The sequence below is a fragment of the Dermacentor andersoni genome, unplaced genomic scaffold, assembly GCF_023375885.2.
Source record: "Dermacentor andersoni unplaced genomic scaffold, qqDerAnde1_hic_scaffold ctg00000098.1, whole genome shotgun sequence".
NCBI classification, from domain to species: Eukaryota; Metazoa; Arthropoda; class Arachnida; order Ixodida; family Ixodidae; genus Dermacentor; species Dermacentor andersoni.
Genome location: NW_027314806.1, coordinates 254,214 through 264,623, shown reverse-complemented (window position 1 = coordinate 264,623; position 10,410 = coordinate 254,214). Strand labels below are relative to the sequence as shown.

The 10,410-nt window shown below is 42.9% G+C and overlaps 1 long non-coding RNA gene across 3 annotated transcripts; it reads right to left on the bottom strand.

Annotated features, from left to right (window-relative positions):
* Positions 1-1,620: 1,620 nt before the first annotated feature.
* On the bottom strand, positions 1,621-8,828 carry LOC140214470 (uncharacterized). 3 transcript variants are annotated; one of them, XR_011891394.1, is made up of 4 exons: positions 8,349-8,828; positions 7,254-7,358; positions 4,457-4,588; positions 1,621-1,730 (listed from the first exon to the last, which is right to left on the bottom strand). It is a non-coding gene; the product is annotated as an uncharacterized lncRNA (long non-coding RNA). The 3 variants fall into 3 exon arrangements; XR_011891393.1 differs by lacking the exon at positions 8,349-8,828 and having other exon boundaries at positions 4,444-4,588; positions 7,254-8,302; XR_011891392.1 differs by lacking the exon at positions 8,349-8,828 and having other exon boundaries at positions 7,254-8,302.
* Positions 8,829-10,410: the final 1,582 nt, after the last annotated feature.

Below are 10,410 nucleotides of genomic sequence, written 5' to 3'. Positions count from 1 at the left end.
CTTTTTAGCACCCGCGCACGGATTTGTGCGAAAACGCGTTTTAAGCATGCACATGCATCTTTTGGTAGACGCGGATGAAGTTTTCTGCAAAACCACAAGATGTGCATGCAAATGGTGCTTTTGGCAGAACGCGCACGTGGATTTCTACCAAACGACGTGCTAAGCATGCCGATGCTGCTCTTTTTAGCACCCGCGCACGGATTTGTGCGAAAACGCGTTTTAAGCATGCACATGCATCTTTTGGTAGACGCGGATGAAGTTTTCTGCAAAACCACAAGATGTGCATGCAAATGGTGCTTTTTGCAGAACGCGCACGTGGATTTCTACCAAACGACGTGCTAAGCATGCCGATGCTGCTCTTTTTAGCACCCGCGCACGCATTTGTGCGAAAACGCGTTTTAAGCATGCACATGCATCTTTTGGTAGACGCGGATGAAGTTTTCTGCAAAACCACAAGATGTGCATGCAAATGGTGCTTTTTGCAGAACGCGCACGTGGATTTCTACCAAACAACGTGCTAAGCATGCCGATGCTGCTCTTTTTAGCACCCGCGCACGCATTTGTGCGAAAACGCGTTTTAAGCATGCACATGCATCTTTTGGTAGACGCGGATGAAGTTTTCTGCAAAACCACAAGATGTGCATGCAAATGGTGCTTTTGGCAGAACGCGCACGTGGATTTCTACCAAACGACGTGCTAAGCATGCCGATGCTGCTCTTTTTAGCACCCGCGCACGGATTTGTGCGAAAACGCGTTTTAAGCATGCACATCCCTACTAGAAAATCCTATTTGTTTTCAAACGGGTTTCATCAAATAGGGTTATGGAACGGGACCCCGTTTGATCCTGTTCAGTCCTGACCTGTTTAAATCCTGTTTAAACCTGACCCGTTTAAATCCTGTTTAAACCTGACCCGTTTAAATCCTGTTTGATCCTGACCCGTTTAAATCCTGTTTAATCCTGACCCGTTTAATCCCGTCCTATCTAACCCAGACCTGTTTGCCCCTGTTCAGACCTATATTTTGCTGCATTCATACCTGGTCCTTTCAGAATGGATTGATGTTGCTTAATATAATTTACTCTTAAACCTATTTTGTACATTTGTGTATTTGCGATCAGCATTGAAGAGATCTAAGTAGATCTGCATTATGTTTGCAACAAGAATGCCACTTTCACATGTAGGTTTGCCTGGTACATTGCTTGATACGAAGATAAACACAATTTTCGGCATAAATTGATTAGCACTACCAACACTGATGTGATACATCATGAACAAGTTTTGTATGACCCACGAGTACGTTCTCTATGTATGACCTACAAGAAAATGCACCCTGAAGAAGACTGTACCTCATTTTCATATTTACTACTAGTATGCAAATGTAATTCTTGCAGATTTAGTATTTGTTCGATTACTTGTACTCGTTTTAATGCAGTGCTTTTTGTTGTAATGGTTTGTTCACAAATCCACAGTAAAGCGTAATTTTGGGGTGAAAAATGTCAGGCAAAGTATTGGCATGTACTTGTAAGTGAAAAAGACAAGTATACTTTACGTAGGTATTTCTGTACACCAACTTGAGCTTTCATTAAGCCTGAAGTCATCCGGCTTAAAAAAAAGCATATCATAAATGTCCCAAGCACTGTTTATTGGACCTTCTAACGGTATTTCGATGCATCCAGTCTGCCGAGAGAAGACCGCTGGAGTGGGTTGCTTGGGTGAGAGCGAGCAGGGCACCTGAAAAAGTAAAGCCAATAATTTATCTTGACTCATGCAACAGGTTGGCACATAGGCAAATTCGCCTATGTTCCCACAGATAAGAAAGGTTCAGCATTCCGGTCATAGGAGATAATGAATAAATCTTATTGAAAAATATGTGGTTTCATGCAATGCCTATGTTTCAAGGGAACATGGAGTACTGTGGGAGAATAAGCTGTCATAATTAGCAGGCGATTGAAGCAAGTGTTATAGGAAAAAGATGGACACATCGTTTGATTAGCAATAATTACTAGTATTGAAGCAACAGAATACAAACATGAAATACCTTTAAAAACAACACCGACAGGTTGAGATAATAAATTATTCAGAAACTAAACCCTTCTGCCAGCAAAATACCGTAGTGTACTGGCTTGAATCCCGGCCACAATGGCTGCATTTAGATGGCAGGGAAATGCCAAAACCCCTATGTAAGGTCTATTGGGTATACGTTAAAGGAGACTAGGGATCCCGCCAACTTGAAGTTATAAAAACCGGGGTAAATTTCGAGATAAGCAAACTCACAAAAGTAGAAGGCCCTGGCCATGCGAAGACCATATAAAGCCTTTTAAGGTAGGTGCCAGCAGCCGCAAAATTTCTTGCAAAAGCGAAATATAGCAGAAGCGGTATTTTTCCGTAGATCACTTTTGCAAGGTATTTTACAACTTGACACCCGACATGTTGGGCATCTACGGGCAACAGCAATTCTTGCACAGATCATAGCAAACACTGTTGCACCTAGGTATACATAGACACACAGGTATAGGTACAGTCGCCGAATGATTTTCCGGACTCCGAAAATTCGGACTTGATTACTCGGTCTGCTTCACGGCGCCGCCATTCTCCCCATGGACCATAATGTATAACAACTTCCGAAAGTTCGGTCGCCTTGCAACCTCTCGTCTGATTTTTCGGACACTCCTTGAGCCAACTTGATCGAGAGCACCATGCACCGACTCTGACCGTTGCATGGTTCTACTTGCTGAACGACATTTTTGTTTTGAACGGAGCCTCCTTGCTGCCCCACGAAGTGGCGCTACTGCAAATCCCTGCTCATCATCATCGTCTCTGCCTGGTTTGTAGCTACAGCAGTTCCGGTCTCAGCTTAGTATGCCATGTCAAGACAATCCAGCAGCTGATTTGTTTGTTTCTTCGTGCACGACGCTGCGAGTAGGCCAGGTTTTTTGTTTGTGCAACTGATGTCGGCGTGACGATGTTTGATGAAGCAAGATGGGCCAATTCATTCCACTAATATCTAGTATAGCTACCTGTAAGCACCACCTACCTTTCAATAACATTTGCAAAGCAAAAAACCTCATCCTGAAAAGTCTGCACATGACGACATCGGTAGCATCATCAGCGTGGGGCCTCAAGATAATTCGGCAAGCCAAGAAATTACTGACAGCACGAGTGCAAGCATGCCAACAGGAAATCAGTGGCTGAATAATGCACCTTCTACCAATTGGTAGACAGTGCATTTTCGCAAAGCCCTAACTATAGCAGATCATTGTTCAGGAGTTCCCGAATGCACAACTCTATGCCATTTTCACACAGACTCTAGGGAAGCACCTCTGCACAGTTGCAAGAAAAAAAGCTAGATGCCCCAAGAGAAATGAGCCCACTCAAGCCATGGAAGTTGTGTTTACCTTGTCTTCCTACAACTACTCAAAACCTAGGACTGCTGTTTTGCACAAGGGAACAAACGTCAACATTGGTGCCTCGCCCAACACAAGTGGTCTGCGCTGTAGAAGGTGCCATAAGTCAGCCCACAGATGAGGCCCACACCAGTGCTGTCAGTGTGCTGTACAAATTGCAGAAGCACAGCCTACAAGCTTGTCTGCCTTAGTGTGATCGCACCAATGAACGAAAACTAACGAATCAAGTTTGTTTCGTGCCGAGAACAGTTGCCTCATGCTGGCTTGGTTTGTTGTGTAGGCATGTAAATAATGAAAAGGCCTGCATCACTATCTCTGAAAAAAAAATCATGTAACAAAGCACGTACAGTACACAGGTGCAGTGTCTATCACATACCATTTCGTGCAGTAGAGGCTACATCGGATAAACCGGCCAATGTATAAATGACTGGCAGCGTGACCAAGCAAACTTGATGCATGGGTCAGTTAGCAGTGGTAGTGCACTGCTCTCGGCGCACATGCACCTATGTTTGAAAGCTGCTTGATCGTGACAAAATATAAAGACAAAAGCGCTGGAGAGATATCTGAGGCTTTTCTTATATGTATGACGAGGAACCTAGCGCTAGCTCCCCATGCAGAGAATTACTAGACAGTGAGACTGCTTCTTATCATTGTAAAACAAGTGTCACGCTCACCATGTTTCTGTGCGAACAGCATGTATTCAGATCTATTCTCCCCCTTTCACCTTTTGCACAATATCACTGTGCGAGCAATAATACTGAACTGTTAGTAGCACTCTGTCCTGTTGCCTCCTTTCTTTCCTTGTGAATTGTGTGCTAAATAAGGCTTTTTTTGGTGAAAGAGTGCTAGTTTAACGCATAAACTAGCGCCATGGCACTTTGCAATAAAGGACTGTTATAATTCTCTAAAAATTTGTCCATGCAGAACAGTGTCAAAAGAACACCTTAAAGAAAGAACATGAGTGTATCTATCATAAAGACCAATCCTTGTCTTTTTTCCTTAACATAATTTTCAATACCGATATTGAAGTACAAGCTCACTATATTATATCACCTTGTCAATGAAGCAAGGCACAATGGTGCCCAACTGTCGCGGGACCAACTTGGATGTGGAGATCAGTGCAGATCAGCAACATAGCATGGTCTGCTTACACTTCTTCTCCAGGTCCAGCCATACCTACAGCAGCTATAAAACAAGTGAGCTTAGAATCACAAGCGAAACAATATAAAAAGTGACACTGAACAAAGCAACTTTCGTTAAGCATAAATAGGATCGAAATGCTGACATTATGCCCATAAGTAACTTCACTTTGAGCAACAAAGCATCCAATTTAAGAAAGATTATATGTATCAGCTATCTATGTGAGAAAGATTAATTGAACGCCCTCTATTTGCCATACCCCTCCCCTTATGCATGGATGTCTCCCTGACTGAGTGAGCTGATCCCAGGTATAGTGTAATTAAAGGTTGTCACTTGGTGGGCCAATCCCGATACCATTGCATGACTTGTACAATAATTTTAATGTGTTGTAATGCTGGCCATCCTGCAGGCACTGCAACATTATAGCACCCATAAGGCTAATGGTATTACCTGATAAGGTTAACTAATAGGTGTCCCCAGAAGCATAACTCGGCATGTATACTCGGAGGCCATTATTATAAGAGAAGCAATGGCAGAGGTGAAGCTTTATCCTGTGCCATATGCAAAATGGCCGAGCACGCCCAGCTTCTGGTTACATTCTCACTTGTGACCACTGCAACAGGCTGACTGACATGCGTAACCAGCAGTTTGTAGGACCACATTTTCATACCCTGCAATTTGTTTTACATCTGAAGAGATCAGCCTCAAGCTCCATGATGCGCTGCACTCAAGAAGCATTATAAACTGGCAACATTTAAATGCTATGCTGCATGGTTTGTTGCATGCTTTAGGAATTTACTTATTTATTATACACATAGCTCATAGGCTCCAGTTGGAGTATTGCATGAGGTGGCAAGAAAACAAATTCTGAACAAGGAGAACATTCAACAAAACAAGTCAGACAAAAGAAGAAAAAATAACATACTCTCCTAATGGGACTATGTATCTGGCAGCTAGCTTCTAAAAAAGACAATTAGGAATCTTTTACTACTGGTAGCGCTTTAGGGGATGGAATGTAGAATTCCAAGCTTCATACACTTTTAAGCCACCTTTCGTGGCTTTTTGTTTTGAACTCCTATTCTCTGTACTATTATAGAAATGAATACCCCCTCCAAAATAAAACAAAGAAAAACATGTAATGCACAGTAATGTAACACAATAATGTAATGCACAACAGTGAATACTTAGAAAAATGTAATTAAGAACATGGAGTCTATGTGGGCACAGATGTTAGAAGTCTACATGAAAGCATAATAATAAAGGTGGGCAAAGCATTTATGCTTTTGTCGGGCAAGCTGCAGCAAGACATACAGGTAAAGCATGCCTCACAACACAGTCCCTAAAAATATCTGTCACAATACAGTGAGTAGGTATATCATGCATATCTACAATAGCTCCTAATTATATTTAACTCAGAGGGGGCTACCTATGTAACTTGATCAAACTGAAGGTGGGCCAAATTCTAAATATACGATTCAAGTAGACAGAAAATGGACGTTATGAAAATGCATCTACAGCAAAAGTGTTGTACATTATTGTTGTACATTATGTCATACCTGCCAACCTGTGAACATAATATTTTGTAAAAACGCTGCAGACACTAAATTCTTTGTTGGGGACATAGCACACATTATTTTAAAGCTTGCTCTCAGCACCCCCATTGTTGCATACACACACACATTAATAAAGGGAAAATCGCACATCTACCCGCTCGTAGCAATTGCTACAAAAGAAACCCGTACGGATTCCTCGAAAGGAAAGCCTCACAATTGAAAAAAAGAAACCGTCCAGGTCTGGGACTCAAACCCGGGACCACCGCCTTTCCGGGACAGCCTCTTTACCATCTAAGATAACCAGGCAGCTAGCAGATGGCCGGGCCAAGTCGAATTTGTCGACAACATGAAGCAAAGGCAAGGGTCTGACGTAATAGTTCTGCGGAAATGCGCAAGGTGTAGAGAAGTAATTAATAAAGGAGAAAAAAATGTTATGTCAAACCCTTGCTTTTGCTTCGCATTGTCAAGTAATTCGACTTCGTCCTGCCATGTGCTAGCCAGCTGGTTATCTCAGATGGTAGAGTGGCTGCCTCGGAAAGGCGGTAGTCCCGGGTTCGAGTCCCGGACCAGGACGAATTTTTCTTCAACTGTGCGGCTTTCCTTTTGAGGAACACATACAGGTTTCCTTTGTTGCAAATGGTACGAGCAGGTGGATGTCTGATTTTCCCTTTATTAATTACTTCTCCACCTCGTGTGTTTGCGCAGAACTATTACGTCACACACACATTATCAACCATTATTTAACTTGTCGTGCAGCACGAAAAGCAGCAGCGAACTTGAAACCAGTAACTGACAACATTTTTTTTTAGATTACAGAGCTTTACGCTGCTTCAGGAATTTATCTGACTAAACTTCCTAAAAGCACGTGCCCCTCTGATGTTCTCGTTAGAGATATTGCATCGCTAATAATAAAGCAGTACAAGTACCATTATAATTAATTTTTTACATGCATTTTAACAATGTCATACCGTCAATCTCTCAACAGCTTTAAAACATCTTAACCAACACAACTTCATTGTCTTTCTAAAATGACATTAATAAAATTGTAAAATGAGCCCACATTTGTAAACCCACGAAAAATTCAGGAGTTTCCAAACATGGATGATACCAACAAAATCTGCAGCTCTTGTAAGTGGCAGCAACTGCTTTGCACACACCTTGTCACAGCATGCACATCAGGTACTTTTCCGTGCTGTTGAGGCTGCAGAAGTGCCGCAGGTGCATATGTGGAGGTGCCTCTGGTTCACAAAATCTTGCCATCCCTAAACAATAATAAATACTTATTTATTGTAATCCCTGCTGAAACTGCAAACTTGTGATATAAAAAGATCACGTCATATTTTGAAAAAAGTCTCATACAACCAGTTACATGAAGCTGCAACTGGTTGTGCAAATATCTGATTGTAACATCACAGGCGGTTAAATAACACGTAAATCGAACTGTAGAGAACATGAATCTACTATGAAAAGGTTCACACAAACGTACAGCTGTATAACGTGAAATGTGAATTGTACTATCAAAAAATTCCTTAGGACATGAAAAGCGTTCCAAAACCTAACTTGTCTATGCGGCGCAACAAAGCACTGCTCCCAAAGGACGATGCGCTTAAAATTACAACAGACCACCTCATTTCTGGAGAGACAATACAGAAAAGAGAAGGATTTTTCGATTAAAAAGAAACATTGCTTATGTAATTTCGGCTTCTCTGCTAGATCGGAATCCTTTACAAGTACACGAAAACACACAGGACACTAATACACGTCATCTGACGACACACTATAAACAGAAGAATTTCCATACAAGCTAAAAATCTGGCCATGCGTCGACGAAGAAATCGGGTGCTATCTCGCGCAGCTGTTAGCTGTGACGACGACACATCGACGTACTACTTCTAGAAATGACTATACCATTTCTTAATGAAAAATTATGTACACAAACAGTAACTTTCTTTGCTTGAATTTTTGTGCCCATTTAGATCAAAGAACCACCCGCGCTAGCGTGCTTCATAGGTGAAAGTAAATAAACCACAGATAGAGCTGTTGGTAACATGAATACGTTTTAGGGCAATTTCCATGGAACTTTTTGCTAAATGTGCACTGCGACATGAAGAACAACCATTTGAAAAGCACATTTATAATTCTTGCTGCTTTACAAATCCGGATCCGGTTGTTGTACGGATCTTGCGATACGTACAACAACGCACACTTCACGTACCATAGACAGGAAGAATGCGCGCAAGCGCCGGACTTACCTTTCTAGGCGTACTCGGAAAACGCTCCTTTTAGCGTCACAGGTGCCGCGGCATCGACTGCACCAACGGTCCTTCCGGCGCACACACTGTTGAATTGCGGATCAACTACAGGACGTAAGAGCACAACTTTCACCAAATTCTTCCGTACAGCGCGATACGATGCGACAGTGCCAGAGGAGGAGATCCTGTTCATGAGCCCGGAACAAAGGAAGCGCGAAGGGTCATATCTTCCACATCGGCGCACCACACGAAGGATACTGCGGGCTACATTACGCGGTCCCAGGGGTTTTGTGATTCTCAATGCATACAAAATGCACCACAATTTCTCTCGGCACAGCGTACACACGATTAAACAACTACATCGGACGGCGTCAATGCAGCAAGCACTCACATGTGGCGACAACTGAGGACGGCAAAATAATATCACCTGTAACTTTACCGGCGCTACTTGTGCTGCCATCTGTAGGCCGCCACCGAAAGCGACCGTGCTTTCGGTGATCTCATGGATGGTGACGGCGTTGTATTTCGATGTTATGCGAGTCGTACAACGTCTTGTACGACGTGTTTCAGCAACGTTGCTTTTAATAGAGAGGACAGCAATCTGCGTATACGCCGTATAGACGTCTCACCCACTTGAAAAACACAACAGCAAATTTTCAGTCTGTCGTATTTTGGGACGTTGTGACTGTCGTTCTGTTCTCTGTAGTGTGACGCCCTGTAGTCGAAAATTCTGTAGTTCCTGATCAATATTTGATTAAAAATTGACAGAGGTCATTTTAAGGTTATGTAAAATTATTAATACGAAATAAAATAAAAAAATAAAAGTAGAAAAAATAATGCCTTTTGCCTAGGATTCGAACTTTGAACCTGACGGTTCCGAGACAAGCATCTTACCACTGCACCACGCCGAACATCTCTGCTGGCGTATGTTGAAGCTATGTCAAGAGTGTAAATTGCTGTCTGGGTTGCTGTTTACATTTGCATATTAAAAGCCACGATGCGCTTTCACTTCACCGCGTCAACTGCCGCATCTCTAGATGAGCAAAAGTGTTGTTACCATCGACAGGTACATCGTGGAGTGCTAGACCATCGATTTTGCTGGAACGATATCCATATTTCATACGAAATTCAGAAACAGACAACGGTGACCGGGGACACTGAGGGTTGTTACTGCTAATTTCGACAGTTGTCTCTTGCTCTTTACACTTTTGAGCTCGCATATAATTCGTGTGTTCAATACAATATAGCTACATAAACACTCGTGGGTGAGTCTTCATCTCGACAGAATACTGGCTTCTCACGGCAGCGCTGTACCAGATTAATGAGACCCGAGCGAGACAGCTTTTCACGCAACTTTGTGGAACAATCCAAAACTTCTTTCCCGCTTCGCATATGCTTGTGCAATATTTCTGGGAAATTAACTAATGTGTCAGTGTAACCGCACATGTAAGTCCACAGGCCTGTGTGCCCCATCTTACCAAATAAAACAAAGCGGATACGCAGCCATTCCCGCAGATGGCATGATTTTGATCAGCGGCCGATTTTGAGGAGGCCGGTAGGGCGTTGCTGGTGCCGCGTCGTCACGGCACAATTATAACAATTGGCAACGTCGACTTTAATGCCGGTGTCGGTGCTATCAGTACTGCCGGCTCCAAAGAAGCACGATTGAATACCGCGCAAGAAAAAAAGTACAGTGTACACCACCGATGCGAAGCTGACATTTTAAAGGGCCGCGACGGAAAGTGCTTCTGTTGCGACTTCAGAACTCTTGGCCGTCGCGACCGAATGTTTCTGTTGCGACGTCAGAATCGCTGTCGTAACGTCAGAAATGTCTGTCGCAACTTCAGAAACGTTAGGAACTTCTGTCGTACAACAGAAATTGCTGTAGTTGCAGCAGGAATTCCTGTGTCTTTTTCAACTGGGCAGGACCGGGAATCGGTTTGAAATTCGCAGCTAGCATATCGCAGTTTGGTCTGTGAATGTTCCGAGGTGGTCACGCAATTTCTGTAGAGCTTGATAATGGCCCCAATTTAGCACTAGGGGCTAAATTGTCAGGATGTCG